Source organism: Hypanus sabinus, chromosome 4, assembly GCF_030144855.1.
Source record: "Hypanus sabinus isolate sHypSab1 chromosome 4, sHypSab1.hap1, whole genome shotgun sequence".
Lineage (NCBI taxonomy): Eukaryota > Metazoa > Chordata > Chondrichthyes > Myliobatiformes > Dasyatidae > Hypanus > Hypanus sabinus.
The window spans coordinates 91,210,679-91,234,730 of NC_082709.1; the positions used below are offsets into that span (position 1 = coordinate 91,210,679).

At 39.2% G+C, this 24,052-nt stretch overlaps 1 protein-coding gene across 11 annotated transcripts in view; it reads left to right on the top strand.

Moving 5' to 3' along the window:
- The window catches only part of LOC132392985 (cytochrome P450 27C1), a 99,742-nt gene that overhangs the window by 21,893 nt on the left and 53,797 nt on the right, over positions 1 to 24,052 (top strand). For 2 of the 11 annotated variants that reach the window (XM_059967642.1, XM_059967641.1), the window contains exon 2: positions 11,032 to 11,296. The exons of 6 other annotated variants lie outside the window; for them this stretch is intronic. The gene's annotated coding sequence lies outside the window, so the exon portion shown is untranslated. Of the gene's footprint in view, positions 1 to 5,393; positions 5,494 to 11,031; positions 11,297 to 12,271; positions 18,784 to 24,052 lie in introns of those variants that run through there. 3 more of the 11 variants (XM_059967643.1, XM_059967644.1, XM_059967640.1) reach the window with 3 other exon arrangements.

The window sequence follows — 24,052 nt, forward strand, 5'->3', positions numbered from 1 at the left end:
TCCAATTCAACAATATAGATCTTCTAGCCATCAGAGTTAGAAATGCAATCATTCGACGGGCTGAAGAAGATAAATGCTGTGAATCTAACATTGGTAAACCAAAAATTGCGGTAATAGGATGAGGTTGTAAATCAATATTCAAAACTGCAGAAATAATATCAAAAATATCTTTCCAATATTTCTCCAAAAATGAACACGACCAAAACATGTGAGTTAAAGACGCAATTTCAGAATGACATCTATCACAAATAGGACTTATATGAGAGTAAAAATGAGCTAATTTATCCTTGGACATATGGGCCCTATGTACAACCTTAAATTGTATTAGTGAATGTTTGGCACATAACGATGATGTATTAACTAATTGAAGAATTCTATCCCAATTCTCACTAGAAATACTAAAACTAAGCTCTTTCCCAATCCTGTTTAGTCTTATAAAGAGGCTCTAAACGTATCTTTATAATTATATTATAAAGTTTTGAAATAAGCCCTTTTTGAAAAGGGTCTAATTCAAATAAACTCTCCAAAGTATCTGAAGGCACAAAATTTGGAAACGTAGAGAGTACAGAACTTAAAAAATGTCTAATCTGTAAATATCTAAAAAAATGAAATCTCGGCAAGTTATATTTGTTGGATAATTGTTCAAAAGACATGAAACAATTATCTAAAAATAAATCAGAAAATCTTAGTAATCCCTTAGTTTTCCAAGCTGAATAAGCTTGATCTATAATGGAAGGGTGAAAAAAACAATTAGATACAATAGGACTATTTAAAACGAATTGAGTCAACCCAAAAAATCTCCGAAATTGAAACCATATACGCAATGTATGTTTAACTATCGGGTTGTCAATTCGTTTCGGCAATTTAGAAAGAGCAAAAGGGAGAGAAGTCCCTAAAATAGAACCCAAAGCATAAGCTGATACCGATTTAGTTTCTAAACTCACCCAACAAGGGCCAAAAGATCCACCCCCATCTTTCAACCAACATAACAAATATCTAATATTAACTGCCCAATAGTAAAATCTGAAATTAGGTAATGCAAACCCACCTTCCTTTTTTGTCTTCTGTAAATATGTTTTACCTAACCTGGGATTTTTATACTGCCATATATATGAAGAAATTTTAGAGTCAACATTAGTAAAAAAAGATTTCGGGATAAAAATTGGTATCGCTTGAAAAATATATAAAAACTTAGGTAAAATAACCATCTTAATAGCATTAATCCTACCTATTAGGGATAGAGACAAAGGTGACCACTTAGTAAACAAACCTTTAATCTGATCAATTAAGGGTAAAAAATTAAATCCAAATAAATCTTTATGGTTCTTTGTGATTTTGATCCCTAAATAAGTAAAAGAGTCATTAACTAATTTAAAGGGTAAACTTCCATAAATTGGGACCAGTTTATTTAATGGAAACAATTCACTTTTATTAAGATTTAACTTATACCCAGAAAACTCACTAAATTGAGCCAATAATGATAAAACTGCTGGAATGGATTTCTCCGGGTTAGAAATGAATAGTAATAAATCATCTGCATACAAAGATAACTTATGAATATCTGTCCCACGATTAATACCCAAAATATCCTGTGATTGTCTGATGGCAATTGCCAAAGGTTCTAAGGCAATGTTAAATAGTAATGGACTAAGAGGACATCCCTGTCTAGTGCCCCGAAATAGGCGAAAAAAGGGAGATCTTTGATTATTGGTAACCACTGAGGCTACAGGAGTATGATAAATCAATTTAATCCATGATATAAATATCGGACTAAAATTAAACTTCTCCAACACATTAAATAAGTAAGGCCATTCAACTCTGTCAAATGCTTTCTCCGCATCTAATGAAATCACGCATTCTGAAGTATCATGTGAGGGAGTATAAACAATATTCAACAATCTCCTAATGTTAAAAAAAGAATAACGATTTTTAATAAAGCCAGTTTGATCATCTGAAATAATTTTGGGTAATACCTTCTCCAATCTAGATGCCAGTAACTTAGAAAAAATCTTGGAGTCTACATTCAATAAAGATATAGGTCTATAAGAAGCACAATTAGTAGGGTCTTTATCTTTCTTCAATATTAGAGAAATGGAAGCTCTATAAAAAGATTGTGGCAAATTCCCTAATCTAATGGCCTCCTCAAAAACCTTACCTAACCAAGGGGAAAGAGTAGCGGAAAAAAATTTTAAAAATTCAACTGTATAACCATCTGGACCCGGTGCTTTCCCAGAATTCATTGAGGAAATAGCCCCTTTAATTTCTACATCCGTAATAGGAGTATCCAATATCAAAAGATCATCAGATGATAACCTTGGAAAATTTAATTTCCCCAGAAAATCAGACATGGTATTATAATCTTGAGGAAATTCAGATTGATACAGGGAGGTATAGAAATCTTGAAATGCCTTATTTATCTCATCATGATTAACTGTCAGATTCCCATTCTGCTGACCAATCTTAGTGATTTGACGTTTAACCAGAGCATTCTTCAATTGACTAGCTAACAGTTTACCAGATTTATCACTATGTATATAAAAATCAGATTTAGTTTTCATTAATTGATTTTCAATCGAGGATGTAAGTAATAAACTTGTGTTCCATTTGAAGTTCAACCCTTTGTTTGTAAAGCTCCTTACTAGGAGCAATCGAATATTTCTTATCAATCTCTTTAATTTTATCAACCAATAAAAGAGTTTCCATCTTGATACGTTTCCTCAAACCAACAGAATAAGAAATAATCTGTCCACGTATATAAGCTTTAAAAGTGTCCCAAAGTGTTCCACAGGAAATATCATCTGTAGAATTAGTTGAGAAGAAGAAGTCGATCTGCTCCTCCATAAATTTAATAAAGTCAGAGTCTTGCAACAAGGTAGAGTCAAATCGCCATTGTCTAGCATTAGAAGCTGTATCCGTAAATTTCATAGAAAGTAATAACGGAGCATGATCAGAGATAGCTATAATATCATAGTTACAACCGATTACCAATGGAATAAAACAAGAGTCTACAAAAAAATAATCAATTCTTGAATAAGAGTGATAAACATGTGAGAAAAAAGAAAACTCTTTGTCATTAGGATACCAGAATCTCCAAATATCAAAAACTCCATTGTCAGTCAAAAAGGAGTTAATACAAGTGGCCGACTTATTAGGTAAAGTCTGAATAGATAAAGATTTATCCATCAGAGGATTTAAACAACAATTAAAGTCACCACCCATTATTAACTTATATTCGTTTAGATTGGGTAAAGAAGTAAATAAAGACTTAAAAAAGTCAGGACAATCCACATTTGGAGCATAAACATTAACCAAAGCAACCTTTTTATTACAAAGTAAACCCGTAATTAACAAAAATCTGCCATTCGGATCCGAAAAAATATCATGTTGAACAAATGAAATAGAGTCAATAAAAATTGAAACTCCTTTTACTTTAGCATTCGAATTTGCGTGATACTGTTGACCCCGCCAAAATCTAAAAAAACGAAATTTGTCCTCCCTCCCCACATGAGTTTCTTGTACAAAAATGATATGAGCATTAAGTCTTTGGAATACTTTGAAAATCTTCTTTCGTTTAATTGGATGATTTAAACCATTAGTATTCCAAGACACAAAATTAATGGTCTGAGCCATAATTCTATAATCAACCCTTTGGTATAGAAAGGGTTAACCAACTTGTAAACTCATGCACCCGGAAGAGGAACAAAAGTAGTGAGAAAACCCGGAAGTGACGACAACACAGACATATTTGAAGTTCAAAAACAGCCCGAATAAAAAAACTAACACAAACTGGTACAAAAAAAATAGAATTAGAAAACAGACCATCCCCCCACCCCCCGAGAAAAAGAGAAAAAGCCAAAATATGACTTAAAAAGAGAAAAAGTAAGACTAATCCTACCCCCATGTCAGCTGAAGAACACTCCATATAAAAAGGATATATATAAAAGAATCACCCCGACTTTAAAAATAAAATCGCTATAATAAAAACCATATTTCTAAGTATAGTTAGTTGTAAAAAGAATAAAAATATAATCACTAAAAACAATTAGAACTCGGGCTCTGGCCCAGACAAAACAAAAAATATTTAAGCTGAGATAAGCGATGCCTTGTCTGGAAGAAACACGAAAAATATAAACATAACGCCATCTTAAGCAAAACCAAAAATCTTTTCCAAAAAACCACCATCTTAATCAAGGAAAAATTTACCTTCAAAGAATTAAAAATATACCTTCGAAGGAACAAAGTTAATAGACAAGTATGTAGTTAAATGATTAAAGTGTATAAGGCAAAACAATTAACATGACGCAAACACACTTTAACTTGAGTATAAAGTATAGGATGAACCTACACCAATAACCAGATTTTAATTCTGGTTTAAGAGATCGAGAACCATCTTACACGATCAGAATCATTCATTTATTAAAGACTGGTGTCTGTAGCAGTAGGGAAGTTCTCCTCCAGATATTTTCTCACTTCTGAAGTTGAAAGGAAAACAGATGTTGACTCAAGGGATTGAATGTCATTGTAAGTTCCTTGCCTAGTTCTACCACCACAGAAAGGCTCTGGCTTCCTCACTCCAGTAGGCCTCAGCAGGTTCTGCCCCTGAAAAACAAAGGTGATCGTTAGAACAAGAGCTTCAATCTGTGCTCCAGACCTTATGGAGGTCTGTAGAGTCGTTGAGCAATGTAGACAGAGTCCATGGAAGTCCATTTAGATGAGGAGGAGTTTCTTTACCCAGAGGGTGTGGAATTCGTTGCCACAGACAACTATGGAGGCCAAGTCATTGGGTATATTTAAAGCAGAGGCTGAATCAGAATCAGGTTTATTATCACCGATATGTGTTGTGAAATTTGTTAACCTAGCAGTTCAATGCAACACATAAGATAGAAGAAAAAAAATGAAAAAATAAAGAAAATCAATTACAGTATACATATATTGAATAGATTAAAAATCATGCAAAAAACAGATATAGATTAAAAATTGAGGTAGTGTTCATGGGTTCAATGTCCATTTAGGAATCAGATGGCAGAGGGGAAGAAACTGTTCCTGAATTGCTGAGTGTGTGCCTTCAGGCTTCTGTACCTCCTACCTGATGGTAACAATGAGAAAAGGGCATGCCCTGGGTGCTGGAGGTCCTTAATAATGGACGCTGCCTTTCTAAGAAACCGCTCCTTGAAGATGTCCTAGGTAGGCCAGTGCCCAAGATGGAGCTGACTAGATTTACAACCCGCTGCCGCTTATTTCGATCCTGTGCAGCAGCCTCTCCATACCAGACAGTGATGCAGCCTGTCAGAATGCTCTCTAAAGTACAACTATAGAAGTTTTTCAGTGTATTTATTGACATATGAAATCATTCAAACTCCTAATGAAGTATTGTTACTGTCTTGCCTTTGTAGCTGCATCAATACGTTGGGACCAGGTTAGTTCCTGAGATTTTGACACCCAGGAACTTGAAACTGTTCACTCTCTCCACTTCTGATCCCTCTATGAGGATTGGTATGTGTTCCTTCATCTTACCCTTCCTGAAGTCCACAATCAGATCATTCATCTTACTGACATTGAGTGCCAGGTTGTTGCTGCGGCACCATTCCACCTGTTGGCATATCTCACTCCTGTATGCCCTCTCGTCACCACCTGAAATTCTACAATGATTGTATTGTCAGCAAATTTGTAGATGGTATTTGAGCTATGCCTAGCCATGCAGTCATGTGTATTTAGAGAGTAGAGCAGTGGGCTAAGCACACACCCCTGAGGTGCGCCAGTGTTATCATCACTAATCTGCACTGATTGTCGTCTTTTGGTTAGGAAGTTGAGGATCTAATTGCAGAGGTACAGAGGCCCAGGTTCTGCAACTTCTCTATCGGGTTTGTGGGAATGATGGTATTAGATACTGAGCTATAGTTGATGAACAGCATCCTGATGTAAGTGTTTGTATTGTCTAACGCTGTGTGGAAAACCATTGAGATTGTATCTGCCATTGACCGATTGTGGCAATAGGAAAATTGCAAGGGATCCAGGTCCTTGCTGAGTCAAGAGTTTAGTCTAGTCATGACCAACCTCTCAAAGCTGTCGATGTGAGTGCTACCAGGTGACAGTCATTAAGGCAGCTCACATTATTCTTCTTAGACAATTATTGCCTTTTTGAAGCAAGTGGGAACTTCTGCCCGTAGCAGTGAGAGGTTGAGAATGTTGTTGAATACTCCCACTAGTTGTTTGGCACAGGTTTTCAGAACCTTACAGGTACTGCATGAGGACCTTCTGCCTTGCAAGGGTTCACCATCTTTAAAGACAGCCTGACATCGGCCTCGGAGACTGAGATCACAGGGTTATCAGGGGTCTTCACAGCTGTCTTTATATTCTCCCTTTCAAAGTGTGCATAAAGGCGTTGAGTTCATCTGGTAGTGAAGCATCGCTGCCTTTCATTTCTATTGGGTTTTGCTTTGTAGGAAGTAATGCCTTGCAAGCCCCGTCAGTTGTCGAACATCCGATTTGTCATTTCCAAACTCGTTTGAAATTGTCTCTTCGCCTTTGAAATAGCCCTCTGCAAATCGTACCTGGTTTTCTGGTACAGACCTGAGTCACCAGACTTGAATGCCACAGATCTAGCCTTCAGCATGCGATTTACCTCCTGGTTCATCCATGGCTTTTGGTTTGGGAATGTACAGTAAGTCTTTGTGGGCACACACTCATCCACACAGGTTTTAGTGAAGTCGGTAACAACTGCAGCATACTGGTTTTGATTATCCAGATGTTCTGGATTAGTAAGGGTGTAGTAACGAGAAGGCAGAAGAATAGGTTTCAGAGGGATAATAAATGGTGAAGCAGACTTGATGAGCTGAACGTCCTAAATCTGCTTTTGTGTCTTATTGTCTTGGCCCTTCTGCCCAGCCAATTCACTGCTACCTAGCTAGACCAGGTTTGGTAAGTTGGTTTATTATTGTCACATGTACTGAGAAACAGTGAAAAGTTTGTCTTGCACACTGTTCATACAGATCAGATCATTACACAGTGTGTTGAGGGAGTACAAGACAAAACAATAACAGAATGCAGACTACACATAGAACATAGAAAAGTAAGGTGCATTGCAGGAGAATAAAATGTTACCTTGACAGAGAAAGTGCAGTGTACATGGACAATAAGGTGCAAAGGTCACAAAGTCATAAACTGTGAGGTCAAAGTCAGATTTGCAGAGATTGATCAATATCCCTGAGCCCCGCACCTCCATGTATCCAAATGTTTTCTCAGGCTCCAGCATAGCAAAAGACCTGACCAGCCCAACGAGCCAGTGACACCCCTATCAACCCACTAAGCGTATGACTTAGGATGTGGGAAGAAACGGGAACTCCCAGAGGAAAGAAACCCACACTGTTATGTGGAGAATGTACAGACTCCTTACAGACAGCAGCAGAAATGAGCTCAGGTCACCTATGAGGAAATAACATTACACTAACCACATGGTCATCTGTGCATGGAGCCAAAAGAAATAGGGGATGTTTTAAGGTAGTTTTTTGGCATCTGTAGTTATTCATGAGACAGACAGTCTATAGAACAGCTGCAGTGAGCTGATGAACCCTGTACAGATTACAGAGGAGGACATGCTTGCTGTGTTGAGGCAAATTAGCATGGATAAACTCCTAGGGCCTGATAATGTCAGACCTTTGGGAGGCTTGTGAAATTGCAGGAGCTCTATCAGCAGCATTTACAAAGTCCTTAGCCATGGGAGAGTTGTTGGAGAATTGGAGGACAGCTAATGTTGGTTTGTTCATTAAGAAAGACTCTAAAAATATGCTGGGAAATAAAAGGCCAGTGAGCCTGATGTTAGTAGAAGGAAAGTTGTTGGAAGTTTATTCTAAGGGACCCTGTATGTATTTGGATAGACATGTACTGATTAGATGTAGTCAACATGGCTTTTGCATGGTAGGTCATGTCAAACTAATCTTAGAGTTTTTCATGAAGGTTACTTTTTATTTTATTTCAGATGGAGCAGGGAACTAGCTCTTGCAGCCTAATGAGCCCACACTGCCTAACAACCCACCCATTTAACACCAACCTAATCACTGGACAATTTACTATTAACTCTACATCTTTGTACCATGGGACTAAACCAGAGCAGTCAGCGGAAACCTATGAGATGTACAAACTCCTTACAGGTGGCATCGGAATTGAACTGGGAACTCCAACGCTCCGAGCTGCTAACTGCTTGGCTACCATGGTGCCAGGAAAGTTGATGAACATTGGACAGTGTCTATTTGGACTTGAGCAAAGCCTTTGACAAGATTCCGCATCAGATGCTGGTCAAGAAAGTTCAGTCAGATGGCATTCAGAATGAAGTTGATTAGACTTTGGCTTTGTGGGAAACATCAGACGGTTGCCTCTCAGATTGAAGCCTATGACTAACAGCGTGACACAGGGTCAGTGATGGGTCCTTTGTTGTTTATCATCTAAATCAATAATCTGGACGATAATATGTTAAACTGGACCAGCAGATTTATGAATGACACCAAGAATGGGGTTGTAGTGGTTAGCAAGGAAGACCATCACAGCGTGTAGCGGGATCTGGGCCAGCTGGAAACCTGGGCTAAAAAATGCCAGGTGGAATTTAATGCAGACAAGTGTGAGGTGTTGCACTTTGGGAGGACAAACCAGAGTAAGACTTACATAAATGAGGCACTAAGGACTGCGGTAGAACAGAGGGATCTGGGAAAACAGATCCATAACTCCTTGAAAGAGGTATCACGGGTAGATAGGGTCATAAAGAAAGCTTTTGGCAAGTTGACCTGCGTAAAGCAAGGTACTAAGTACAGGAGATGGATATTGAAGTTGTTTTAGATATTTACGAGGCCGTACTGTTGTGTGCAGTTCTGGTCACCTACCTACAGGAAAATATCAATAAGAGTACAGAGAAAATTAACAAGGACATCGCCGGGACAAGAACCTGGTTTATAGGGAAATGTTGAAGTTAAGACATTATTCACTGGAGTGTTAGAGATTGTAGAGAGATTTGATAGAGGTATACAAGTTTATGAGGGATATAGATAGGGTAAATGCAAGTGGGCTTTTCCCACTGAGGTTGGGCAAGACTAGAACTAGAGGTCATGGGTTAGGGGTGAAAAGTGAAATGTTTAAGAACATGAGACAGAACTTCTTCACTCAGGGTGGGGATGAGATGCCAGTGGAAGTGGGGGATATGGATTTGGTTTCAACGTTTAGGAGAAATTTAGATAAGTAAATGGATGGGAGTGTTAAGGAGGGCTTTGGGTGCAAGTAGATGGGACTAAGCAGAAAGCAAAGTTGGCAAGGAATAGATGGGCTGAAGGGTCTACTGTGCTGTAGTTGTCTTTGAGTAAATGACTTCATTGTACTACCAACCTTAATTTACAAGCTGAGGTAATGGAAGGTGAGACTTGACCACAGCCTCCTAAGGCATGGTAAAGGTGCTGCCCATTAAAGGACAAGAGGTTCTCTTTAAAATAATTGGGAATGGCAGTATTAGCCCTCTCTTAAAGCCCATTATCAAAGCCGTTCAACATCCTTCATTTTCTTGCATCCAAGGAAAAAGAAGGTTTTGGGCTTAATGCAAGTAAATGCGATGAATGTACATTCAGTAACACACACAAAATGCTGGTGGAACACAGCAGGCCAGGCAGTATCTATAGGGAGAAGTGCTGTCAACGTTTCGGGCTGAGACCCTTCGTCATTGACAGCGCTTCTCCCTATAGATGCTGCCTGGCCTGCTGTGTTCCACCAGCATTTTGTGTGTTGTTGTTGTTTGAATTTCCAGCATCTGCAGATTTCCTCGTGAATGTACATTCAGTGGTCATTTTACTAGGTACACCTGTACACCTGCTCATTAATGCAAATATCTAATCAGCCAATCATGTGGCAGCCACTCAATGCGTAAAAGCTTGCAGACTTGGTCAGTCATTGTTCAGACCAAATAATAGAATGGGGGGAAAATGTGATCTAAGTAATTGTTGGTGCCAGATGGGGTGGTTTGAGTATTTCAGGAACTGCTGATCTCCTGGAATTTCATTTTGTGCACACCCTCCTATTCATCTTCATCACCAGTGCTCCCAACACCACCACCCTGGATGTGTGCTGAGCCCACTGCTGTACACTCCGGTCACACCTGACTGCACAGCCAAACACCTGAGCAATCACATTGTAAAGTTCACCAATGACACAGCAACAGTGGGGCTCAGCAACAACAATAATGAGACAGCCGATACAGAGGAGATGGAAGAGATCGAGGTCTGGTGCCGGGCAAATAACCTCTTCCTCAACGTCAACAATACAAAGGAGATGGTTATCGACTTCGGGAGAACTTGTGTCACTCACCCCTCTGGCACAGCAGTGGAAAGTGAGAGTAGTTCCAAACTCCAGAGAGCGCACATCACACACAACTTCTCATGGTCTCAGAACACATCCCACGCAGTCACCAACACCTCTGCTTTCTGAGGAGGCTGAAGAGAGCTGGACTTCGCACGTCCATACTCGTATCATTCTAAGGATGTGTAGTAGAGAGCACCCTAACAAGCTTCGTCACTGCTTGGTATGGAAACTGAACTGTCGCGGAGAGGAAGGCTCCACAACGGGTAGTCGAAGCTGCCCAACGCATCACCAACATCAGCCTGCCTGCCAACAAGGATGTACAATATATACAGAAAGATGTTGGAAAAGGGCTAGTGTCATCATGTATTATATACATGAATATAGTTAAACAACAAGAAGTTTGACTTGACTTGAAAAATCCCACCCACACTTTGTCCCACTCCCATCAAGGAGAACCACCAGACTCCAAAACAATTGCTTTCCCCAAGCAGTAAGGCTGATCAACACCTCCACCGCTACTTTATGATTTCTCATCAGTCACCTTACATGTAGCCTAGAAATACTTTATGGGCATATAATCAATCTATGCTATCTTAAGTATTTATATTTTTGCGTATTTTTTTTAAAAGTTGTTATGTGTTCTTTATATTTTGTGCTGCATCAGATCTGGAGTAACAATTATTTCTTTCTTCTTTACACTAGTGTACAGAAAATGACACTAATCTTGAATCTTGAATTTTGAATCGTGATAACACTCTCTAGAGTTTACAGAGAATGGTGTGAAAAACAAAAAACATCCAGTGAGTGGCAGTTCTGTGGGTGAAAACACCTTGTTAATGAGAGAGTTCAGAGGAGAATGGCCACTGGTTCAAGCTGACAGGAAGGCAACAGTAACTCAAATAACCACACGTTACAACCATGGTGTGCAGAAGAGCATCTCTGAAAGCACAACACATTGAACTTTAAGGTGGGTGAGTTACAGCAGCAGAAGATCACGAACATACATTCAGTGGCCACTTTATTAGCTACAGGAGGTTCCTAATAAACTGGTCACTGATTGCAAATAGATACTATGGTCAGCATGGATCTGATGGGCCAAAAGGCCTGATTCTGTGGTGGACAACTCTATGTACAAACATTTCCTCAGAAATGACCAAAAACTGTATGTTGGAGTTAAATAAAACATTTGTGAGGCCATGCTTGGAGTACTGTGTTCAGTTTTGATTGGTATCTATGGAAAAGATACCTTGGATCTGTACAAAGTGCAGAAGAGATTAATGAGGACATTGTTGGGATTCGAGGGTCTGAGTTAAGCAGGAGCAGTACAGGACTTTGATCTTTGGAGCACAGGAGACTGAGCGATGATCTTGTATGAAGTCATGAGGAACCTGGATAGGGTGAACACTCAGACTTTTCCGATGTTTTGAGAACCAAGAACAAGAGGATTGCTTTAGGGATAGATGTATCATACCCTGACTGACTGACCAGGTCAAGAGTCGGATGTACTCAGGATTATCTGGGAGGCTAAGGATATTGTGGATGAGACTTTTGACGAGGTGGTCACACCCAGAGCTCAGGCTCCAGACACTAGACGGGTGACCACCAGGAGAGGTAAGGAGATAAAGAAACCATTGCAGAGTTCCCCGGTGGCCATTCCCCTCAGAAACAAGTTTACCCCTTTGGATACTGCTGGAGGGGGTGGGGGAAAGACTCGTCAGAGCACAGCAGCAGCGGCCCCACTGGTGGCACTGCAACAGGCTCTGAGACTCGACGGAACTGTGGAGACAGGGAGAGCAGTAGTTAAAAAGGACTTGATGGTTAGGGGATTCTGTGGCCGCAAGAGACAACAGGATGGTGTGTTGCCTCCTGGCTGCTGGGGTCTAGGAGGTATTCTCGGGGGTGGGGGGGGGCAAGGGAACAGGGAACAGCCGGAGGTCATGGTGCACATTGGCACCAATTATATCGACAGAAACAGGGAAAGAGGTTGTACACTGAGTGTAGAGAGCTAGGAAAGAGGCTGAAGAGAAGGACATCCAAGGTAGTAATCTCCTGATTACTCTGTGTCATGGGCTAGTGCTGGTAGGAATGGGATGACAGCACAGATGAATGAATGGCTGAGGAGATGGTGCAGGGGACAGGGTGTCAAGTTCAAGGATCATTAGAACCTTTTCTGGGGAAGGGGTGACCTGTACAAGTGGGACGGGTTGCACCTGAACTGGAGGGGAACCAATATCCTGGCGGGGAGGTTTGCTGTTACCACTCGGGAGAGTTTAAACTGGTTTTGCAGGGAGCTGGGAACCGGAGTCCCAGGTCAGTAAGGGAAGGATCGAACCAAAAGGTACATGTCAGGGAAACTATTGAAAGGCAAAATCCAAAAAAACAGGTATAATGGTTTGGATAGTTTGAAGTCTGTATGTTTTAATGCTGGGAGTATTATGGGTATGGGTGATGAACTTGGAGCATGGATCAGTGCATGGAACCATGATGTTGTAGCAAAACTTGGTTGAGAGAGGGGCAGGAATGGGTAATTAATGTTCCAGGTTTTCAAAAGGATAGAGGAGGAAGCAAAAGGGGAGGAGGATGTTGAACTACAAATCAGGGACAATATCACAACAGCACTGAGGGCAGACATAATGGAGGGGTCAGGCATTGAGTCTGTTTGGGTGGAACTCAGGACTAGGAAGGGTGCAATCACACTGATGGCATTGTACTACAGAGCCCAGTAGCCACCGGGACTTTGAGGAACTGATATCTTATCAGAATAAGGAAATGTGTACAAATGTTCTCATGGGGGATTTCAACTTGTCCAATATAAACTGGGACATTCCTTGTGTAAGGGGTTTATCCAGCAAGGTTTCATGAATCACTATGTGGATAGTCCAATGAGAGGAGGAACTGTATTGGACCTGGTGTTGGGTAATGAGCTTGGCCAGGTTGACCTTTCAGTGGGTGAGCAGTTAGGGAACAGTGACCACAACCCCTTATCTTTCAGGATAGCTATAGATAAGGATCAGTATGGTCCTTGTGGACAGTTTTAAATTGGAGTTGGGCAAATTTTGAGGGCATTAGTCAGGAACTAAGAAGAGTTATCTGGGAAAACCTTTTCTCTGACAAGGCCACATCAGACATATGGAGGGTATTTAAAGATCAATTGCACAGAGTACAGGAAAGGTCTGATCCCAATTTCCCTTGGGATCAATAAAGTATGTCTGTCTGTCTCTGAGAGGAAGGATGGGGATGGAAAGATGAGAGATCCTTGGATGTCCAGAGAGGTGATGAATCTAGTCAAGAAGGAAAAGGAAAAGTATGTAAAGCTTCGGAAGTCAGGATCAAACAGAGCACATGAGGATGATAAGGTAGCTAGTAGCCAGTATAAGCAAGTACAGCTCTTTGGGCAAAGTGAGCATGAGATAGATAGGAGCAAAAAGGAGTTAGTCACCCCAAGGCTGCAGGAGATAGATAAGTGGGTGGCTGTCGGGGAAGGGATGGGAAGAGCTCAGATATTAGAGAGCACCCCTGTGGCCATCCCCCTCAGTAATCATTATCTCGTTTTGGATACAGTTGGGGCGGGGGGGGGGGGTGACCTGACAGAGGATGACCATGGTGATCGGGTCTCTGGCACTAACCTGATTCTGTGGTGCAGAAGGGAAAAGGGGAGATGAGGAATGCGGTAGTCATAGGGGATTTGTTAGGGTCCGGTTCAGAGCCCGCCTTCCGGGTCTTGCTCCAGTCCGCGGACTCCGGGCCTTGCAGCCAGCCCTCTCGTCTCCTGGAGCCATTGGATCATCTTGGCTTAAGGAGATTCACCTGTCGCCTATTGGGGGGGCAGGTGTTTATAAGGGGCTCAGGGAGTGAGCCTTGTTGGGGGTTTGTTCTGAACTTGGTTTGGCTGCTCCAAATTCTGTTCTGCCCTGGGTTCTGACCTGCTCTGTATCAGTTCTGTTCAGGTTTGTCTTGTTTTCCTGCTTCTCTTGTGTATGCTGGTCCTGCTGTTCAGCTATATTTGCTTTGCCTGTGCTGTTGTGCTGTCTGCTTGCTTCTCCCTATTTACTGGTGTATCCCGGTTGTCCAGCTACTCACCCTGGACCCAGCTCCCTTCTGTTCCCTTGCCTCCATTGGGTAAGCCAGGCTGTTGCTGTTACCCCTTGGGTGGCTCTGTCGGGTAAGCCAGGCTGTCTGCTGTTGCCTGCTGGGGAGACTTGGTCCCCTTCCTACCCCTCACCTCAGATGGGTTGTGCCCTGCACCTGCCCAGGTGTCCGTGCCTTGCCCAGGCCTCTGTGTCTCTGCCCAGGATGTGGCCTGCCCTGAGGACTCCTACCCTTTCCTCTCCTCGTTTCTGATGGGTTGTGCCCTGCACCTGCCCAGGTGTGTGTGCCTTGCCCAGGCCTCTGTGCTTCTGCCTGGGAGGTGGTCTTGCCCAGGAGTTATGTGCCCGCCCCAGTGGGATCTGCCTGCCCCGCCTGAACTCTGGAATCCTGCTGATCCTGCCTTGCCAGAGCTCTGGGGTCCCGCCCTGCCTGCCTGACCTTTGGGATCCAGCCCCGCCTGCATTACCCCTTGCATACCATAGCATCCCCATCCTGTCCTACCCCTAGTACTTCAGTGTCCGCGTCCTGCATTTGGGTCCATTCCATGTCCGCTCCTGACAGGATCCCATAGTGAGGGGAACAGACAGGAGGTTCTGTCAGCCTGGTGATACCTGCATGGTGTATTGCCTCCTGGTTGCCAGGGTATAGGATGTCTCGGATCAGGTGCAGAGTATTCTAAAGGGAGAGGGTGAACAGCCAGAAGTCTTGGTACATGTTGGTACCGATGACATTAGGTAGAAAAAGGGAGGAGGCCCTGAAGAGAGAATTCAGGGAGTTGTGTAGGAAGCTGAAAAGCAGGACATTCAGGGCAACAAACGAGCACAAGAATAGCATGATCAGGCATATTAATGCTGAGAGACTGGTGTAGGGGGCAGGGCTTCGGGTTCCTGGACCATTGGAGCCTCTTCTGGGGGAGATACGACCTGTACTAAAAGGACAGGTTACACATGAACCCAAAGAGGTCTAATAGCCTAGCAGTCAGGTTTAATAGAGCTGTTAGAGAGGGTTTAATCTAATTTGGCATGGGGATGGGAGCCGGAGTGATAGGGCTGAGGAAGGGGAAAACAAAAATAAATCAAAGATAACGACAGATGATAGAAAGGACAGGCAGGAGATGAGGCGTAATCACAGCCAGTGGGATGAGTTACAGGGCAATAGAGGTGCTGTGCAGTTAAAACAGAAAGCAACAGATACTGGACTGAAAGTGTTGTATTTGAATGCACGCAGCATATGAAATAAAATGGACAATCTTGAAATTCAGCTACAGATTGGCAAGTGTGACATGGCCATCTCTGAAACTTGGCTAAAGGATGGCGGCCATTGGGAGCTGAGCATCCAAGGATATACGGTGTATCAGAAGGATGGGTTAGTAGCCAGAGGGGTTGGTGTGGTCCTGTGTATAAGAAATAATATTAAGTCATTAGAAAGGGATGACATAGGATCGGAAGGTGTAGAGTCTCTACAGGTTGAGTTAAGAAATAGCAAGGGTAAAAGGACCCTAATGGCAATTGTATACAAGCCCCAAACAGCAGCTGGGATGTGGATTACAAATTACAGCAGAAGATAGAAAAGGCAATGTCAGAAAGGCAATGTCATGATAATCATTGGGATTTTAACATGAAAATAGATTGGGAGGGTTTCCAGTGACGTCATCGTTGAGAATGGCAGCTTAAGTCACTAGCTCCTCCGGAAAAACATGTATTAAGCCCTGTTAACCCATCAAATATAATATTTTTTGAAAAATATTTAAACTGAAGATGGGCAAGAATGGGGAAAAGGAATGGAAATAAAAAAAGTGACACTGTGGAGCCTGCGGCTGAGACGAGTGTAGCGAGCAGCGCTCCGACCCGACTGCGTGCTAGCGAGGCGGCTGCTGGGCCTCGTTCGGGTGAAGCGACGAATATCTTTGAAATCCTGAAAGAAATAATGGAGGTCCAGAAAGATATAAAGCAGCAGTTCCATGATATTAAGTCGGAGTTCGCCAGTGTCAATCAAAAAATAGCGGTGGCAGAGACTCGAATTAAGAAGGTGGAAGATCGCGTTCAAAACGTGGAACAGATACTGAGCAAGACAATAAAAATATTAAATCACCAAGAAGGTAAACTGCTTGACCTGGAGGGAAGATCACGGCGGAAAAATATCAGAATCTACAACGTTCCCGAAGGAGCAGAGGGTTTGTCTATGATGGAGTTTGTTGGAAAGTTACTGCGGGACACGCTGGATCTTCCCCCGGCTATGAAGCTGGAAGTTGAAAGAGCCCACCGCGCATTAGTCCCGAAACCTACCCAGGATAGAAAGCCACGCTCAATAATAATTAAATTCCTTCGGTACAGCACCAAGGCGGAGATTCTATGAAGGGTCTGGGGTAAGAAGAGAGTGTTTTTAGAGGATAAATTAATATATTTCGACCAAGATTACCCCCCCTCCCCCCCGCCGCGGTCCTCCAGAAACGCAAATACTCTAAAGTAAAGCGAGTACTAAAGCAAAATAGGATTAGATTTCAAACTCCGTACCCTGCTAAACTTCGAGTGTTTTGTGACAACAGGACGCGGTTGTACCAGACAGTGGAAGAGGCGACTACAGATACGAAAGCCAGAGGGTTGCCTGTCAGCATAACCAAAATGAAAGAAAGCCTGGCTGAGGAATTATCCCGCTCTGCTTGGGAAATATTGAGAGAAACGAGAAGGCAGGAGACGGGAGGAGGCTGAGAGAAATACATCAGGAAGAGATGGGGGTGGGGCGTCACGTGATGGCGTAGGATCGAGACGTTGGGAATCCAGCTCCCTCGTAAAAAGTAATGAAATAGGGTTTAAGTGAAGGAGAGTTGACAAGTATCTACTAGAAACTATTTATAAGTAACTCAGGATTATCTTTTGATATGGCTCCTAAACTGAAACAGAAGAAAGCTACTACTTCGAAGACTGCGCAAGTCAGCGGGGAAAAAGGCCTAACAGTTTCGGCGAAGCCTCGGGCTCAAGTTGGATCTCCTCCCGGCGAAGTGCATGGCACTTCTGATGGTTCGGGACAGGAAGTTGCGGCAATGTCGGCGGTCTCTAAGAAGAAACGGCAAGAACAACGCATGGGCGGAGAAACAAGTATGCATGAACAGATACTAACAAAACTACAAATCCCAACTACAGCTGGAAGTGAATCGGAAGTGGAATCAGATTCTTTGGGAAACACAGATGAAGAAGAGGAAAAGGAAGAGATTAAAGGAGACATAAGAGATATCCTGATTATATATGATGAATGAATTAAAAGCTATAAGAACAGATATAAGAAGGATGCAGAATACACTCGATAATGTGGTGGAAAAACAAAAGAAGATGGATAATAAAGTTAAAGAGATGGAAGTAAAAATGGAAGAAAACACTGAAAGAATAGATAAGATAGAAGACAATAATCTTGCCTGGATAACAGAAAGAAAACGGATGTTGGAAAAAATAGATGCGCTTTTAAATTCTAGTAGATATTAAACAATATTAAAATTGTTGGTTTTATGGAAGGTACAGAGGGAGAAAATCCAATAAAATTCTTTCAAGAATGGATTCCGAAAATTTTGGAAATGAAAAAAGCCAAGTAATTGAAATTGAAAGAGCACACAGAGCTTTAAGACCAAGACCTCAACAAGATCAAAATCCAAGATCAATTTTGATAATGCTTAAGGTATCAAGATAAAGAAATGATCTTGAAGGCAGCTACTCAAGGTGCTAAAAAGGGAAATGGGCCATTGATGATAGAAGGGAAAAGTTTTTTTTAATCCAGACATAAGTTACGATCTTCTGAAGAGGCGGAAGGAATTTAATCCAGTGAAAAAATCTTTATGGGAAAAGGGCTATAAATTTTTATTGAGCTACCCAGCAAAATTGATAATTTTCCTGGATAATGAAGAAAGATTTTTCGTTGATTACCGGAAAGCGGAGAAATTTGTACAAGAACTACCTGATATCCACCGGGGGGGGGGGTAAAGAATTATAGAAATGAACTGGACTAATGACAAAGACTGAAATAAGTTTGGACTTGATGGACATTCTTAAGGAATAAGAAAAAAATAGTTGAGTATTAATTGGGAGTAGAGACATTAATTACTTTCTTTTTTCTTCACTTAAATATTTTTTTTCTTTTTTTGCGGGGGAGCTGGAGGAGCTCCTGATTGTTGGCTGCGAGTTTCATGAGTACAATCATGGCGATTGCCATGACCTGTAAAATGGTGGGGGTAATGTTCTGTTTCTTTATTTGCAACATTAGTGGGGGGGTATTTTGTTTTTTTTTCCATATATTAGTTACCTTTCTTCTATTTTTCTTTTTTGCCTGGACGGTTGGGGAGAGACATAGCAACATGGAGAATTTTAAAGCGTTCCCAAGGTATTATGAATGATTAATTTACTTAATTTTTTAAGTTTTGAAATTAATGGACTTGATGGACCTGTGAAAAGAGAGTTTTAACATATTGAGAAAATGAAAGGAGATATAGCTTTTCTACAAGAAACACATTTAACAAAAACAGAACATAAGAAATTAAAGAGAGATTGGGTTGCAAATGTCATTGCAGCTTCATTTAATTCAAAATTGAGAGGAGTTGCAATTTTGGTTTAATAAAACTTTACCAGTTAAAATACAAAATGTAGTAATTGATTCTGTGGGGAGATATGTGATTATACATTGTCAAATTTTTTCAGAATTATGGACTCTTATGAACATTTATGCACCAAATGAAAATGATGCAAAATTCGTACAAGAAGTTTTTTTTGAACTTGGCTGATGCACATGATAAAATATTAATAGATGGAGACTTTAATTTTTGTTTAGATCCAGTTTTGGATAGGTCAACTAAAGTTGTTACAAAATCAAAAGCAGGGACTTCCGGTAAGATGGCGATTGCTTAGCTGCTCCGAACTTTTGTTCCGTTACTGTCGCTATCTTTGCGCTAAATTTCTCCATTTTTTAAACCGTAGTTGGGAACTTTTTCAGTATCTCTTACTTGCCTGTGAACACATCTAACTTACAATGTCTAGCAAGAGTTCTAAATCTAGGAGAAAGGAAGCTACGGCTCTCTCAGACGAGACCCTGGCTGCACTCGGACAGCTCCAAGACGAAATTTTAAAGGAATTCAAAACCGCTTTCAAACAGTTGGAAGACAAACTGGATTGGATCAACGATAAAGTGGACAAACATGCTCAACACTTATCTCGCATCGATTCGACTTCTGATGGAGAAATTCTGGAAAGATGTCTTCGCTACGTTATCGTGTATTCTGAATCAGCACCTAGAACCAAACCCCTTAATTGCTCTGTTCGGTTTTTGGGGCGAGACAGATTTATGTCTGGGTCCGACCAAATGCCGAATGTTATCCTTTGCCTCTCTTCTGGCTAAACGCTTGATCCTCCTTAGATGGAGAAATGTTGCCCCGCCCACTCATGCTCAATGGCTTAACGACATCATGGCCTGCTTGGACCTCGAAAAAATTCATTATTCAGTTCCCAATTCGGATCTAAAGTTCCACAAGGTCTGGGGACCTTTTATCGAGTACTTTCATAACCTTCCTCTTGACTAGGGTTTTTTTTTCTTTTCGGTCCCTTGCTTTCAGCTCCTTTTTTTTCTCTGGTAGAAGGCATTATTATCCTCTGTTGCTGAGTGTATTCACAGTCTGGGAGTTTGGCTGTCCTGATTTATACTCTCTATATTGTGTTGTGGTTGGTCTGGAGTTGCTGTTTTCTCTTGTGTTGTGGGGCTTGGGGAGGACACTAAGCTTACTTGTCTTTAATTCAGGTGCTTTTTTGTTAAATTCTCTTCCTTTGTAGCATATTGTTATTGTATGCTTAATTTTGCACTGTTTTAATGTTCCTCATTGGGATTTGGGGTTTTTAATTTGTAAAATGTTTTGAAAAACTAATAAAAAAATAAAAAAACAATCAAAAGCAATAAAACTAACTTTATCATTAATGAAAGATTTAAATCTGATTGATATATGGAGAAAAATTAATCCAAGAGAAAGACTATTCATTTTATTCAAATAGACATAAAACTTACTCAAGGATTGATTTTTTTTATCAAAACATATTCAGGATAGATGAAAAGTGTGGAACATAAAGCAAGAATACTGTCAGATCATTCCCCCTTGATAATGACAATGATAATGATGGATAAGGAGGAATCGATGTATAGATGGAGATTTAATTCAATTTTATTAAAACATCAAGATTTTTGTGATTTTATGAAAAAACAGATTCAATTTTTTGGATACAAATTTACATTCAGTTGAGGATAAAATTGTATTATGGGAAGTGATGAAAGCATATTTAAGGGATCAGATTATAAGTTATACATCTAAAATTAAGAAGGAATACATGGCAGAAATAGATCAATTGGAAAAAAGATATAATAAAGTTAGAAAAAGAATCTCATAGATATGACAGAAGAAAAACGAAGACAACTTGTTAATAAAAAATTACAATATAATACACTCCAGACATATCATACAGAAAAAGTAATTATGAGAACTAAACAGAAATATTATGAATTAGGTGAAAGGTCACATAAGATTCTTGCTTGGCAGCTGAAGACAGAACAGGCTTCTAAAATAATAAATGCAATTAGAACAAGTGCAAATAAGGTTACTTATAAACCTTTTAGAAATTAATGAAACTTTAAAAAAATTTTATACTGAACTATATCAGAATCACAAAATAAGATTGCTGAGATAGATTTTTTTTTAAATCACAAATAACCCTTCCAAAATTAAATTTGGAAGAAGGATTAGATATGCCCTTTACATTAAAAGAGGTTGAAGCTTTAGGATCACTTCAGAGTAATAAATCCCTAGGAGAAGATGGTTTTCCTGCTGAATTTTATAAAAAATTTAAAGATCAATTCCTCCTTTTATGGAATTAATATATCAAGTGGAAAGAATGCATAAACTCCGCAATCTTTTTTAACAGTAATCATAACTGTATTGCCAAAAAAAGATAGAGATCCTTTAAAACCAACATCATATAGGCCTATTTCTTTGTTGAATACAGATTATAAAATAGCAAATTTTATCTAATAGAATATCTAAATATTTACCAAAATCAATACATATGGATCAAACAGGTTTTATTAAAAACAGACAATCAATGGATAATATAACCCGGTTACTTAGTATAATTCATTTGGCACAAAAAAGAGGAAATGAGTGTGGCAGTTGCTTTGGATGCAGAGAAAGCATTTGATAGGTTGGAATGGGATTTTTTATTTAAGGTATTGGAAAAATATGAGTTAGGAAAATCTTTTATACAATGGATTAAAACCTTAAATGCTAATCCTCAAGTTAAAGTAGTTACAAATGGTCAGATTTCAACACCATTTTGCTTAACGAGGTCAACTAGATAAGGCTGCCCATTATCACCTGCTTTATTTGTATTGGCAATAGAACCATTAGCTGAATTAATTAGAACAGATCCAGACATTGGGGGTTTTAGAGTTAATCAAGAAGAATACAAGATTAATTTATTTGCTGATGAGGTTTTGATTTATTTAACAAACCCATTGCAATCTTTTAGATTGGAAGAATATGGGAAAGTATCAGGGTATAAAGTAAATTGGGATGAAAGTGAAATTTTACCCCTTACCAAAGGAAATTATAATCAATGTCAATTAGTAACTCAATTTTGATGGTCAATAAATGGGATAAAATATTTAGGTATTAGAGTTGATAATGATGTAAAAAACATAAACAAAATTATTTACCATTATTAAAAAAATAAGAGGATCTTGATAAATGAATGATGTTACCAATAACATTAATAGGTAGAGTTAATGCTGTAAAAATGAATATATTTCCTAGATTGCAATATTTATTCCAAACTTTTCCAATACAATTGCCTCAGAAGTTCTTTCAAGAACTGAATAAATATGTAAAGAAATTTCTTTTGAAAGGAAAGATGTCAAGAATATCATTGGAAAAATTGACGTAAATTTGATTTAGGAGGGTTACAACTTCCAAATTTTAAGAATTATTATAAAGCAAAACAACTTAGATTTATTGCATCTTTTTTTGATGAAGAAAAACCGGCATGGATTAGAATAGAATTAGATAAGATAGGAGAAAACATACAAGATTTTATATATAAATGGGAATCCAAATGGATATGGGAAAAAAAAGTATCTCCTATATTAAGACACTTGATTGATTTATGGAATAAGGTAAATATGGACAATGAGATAAAGAAAACTTTATTAGCAAAAAGAACTTTAATTCAAAATAGGCTTATTCCTTTTACAATGGATAATAAACTTTTACATAATTGGTTCCAAAAGGGGATTAAATATATAGGTGATTGCTTTGAAGGAGGTATATTGATGTCGTTTGATCAATTAAAAAATAAATATAAAATATCAAACAAGACACTTTTCTGTTATTTTCAATTAAAGGCTTATTTACGAGAAAAGCTGGGTCAAACAATGTTGATGCCAAAACCTAGTGAAATAGAAATATTAATTCAAAAAGGAAAAATTAAAAAATTTACATCCTGTATGTACAATTTGATTCAAAAACAGACAATTAAATCAGGAATTCATAAATCAAGACAAAAATGGGAATCTGATTTGAATATTAAAATTGATGGAAAAAGCTGGTCAAGATTATGTTATGAGTGATAAATATAATAAATGTTTGACTTAGATTAGTACAATATAATTTTTTACATCAATTATATAACACCACAGAAAATAAATAGATTAAATTCAAATATGTCTGACCAATGTTTTCGATGTAATCAAGAAATTAGTACGTTTTTGCATTCTACTTGGTCTTGTTTTAAAATTCAATCATTTTGGATAAATCCAAGACTTTTATTGGAACAAATTACTGGAGTACAACTCCCACATAGTCCAATATTATTTTTATTAGGAGACATTGAAGGGACGATACCAAAACTTAAATTGAATAAGTATCAGAAAAAATTTATAAAAATTGCATTGGCAGTAGCCAAAAAAGTTATTGCAGTTACTTGGAAATCTGATTTATATTTAACTATGGATTGTTGGAATAATGAAATATATAGTTGTATTCCACTTGAAAAAATTACATACAATCTAAGAAATGAATATGATATATTTTTGAAAATTTGGCTCCCATACTTACAAAAGATAGGATTAAATACATAGGTCCTTTGAAGATAAAATTATAAAGTAATTGGGGAAAGTAAAAATAAATATTTAAATTATTCTGAACTCCATAGAGCATGTGGGGATCCTCCGATAGCCAGGCAATCTTTCTCTTCTTTCTTTCTTTTTTTTTTCTTTCTTTAGATAAGGTTTAAGGGGGGAGGGTTAATATTATTTCTCTCTCTTACTATTTTATCATTACATTTATTCTTTGTAATTTTCTAAAAATTTAATAAATAAATAAAGGGGAAAAAAAAAGAAAAGGAAGAGACCGGGAGTTTCCCAAAGACAGTCCTCACCCCATTCAGAAGAGCCATAGGGTTTGGCTAACTTTAAAAATGTTGAGAAGCTAAACAGAAGTAAAAGTACACGGTGATATACCTATCTCGAGAAATACTTATTATAATGTGGATTTTATGTTACTTAGTTGTTACTCTTTATTCACTCATACTCCTTTTTCCCCACCAAAATGAGAATATATATGTGT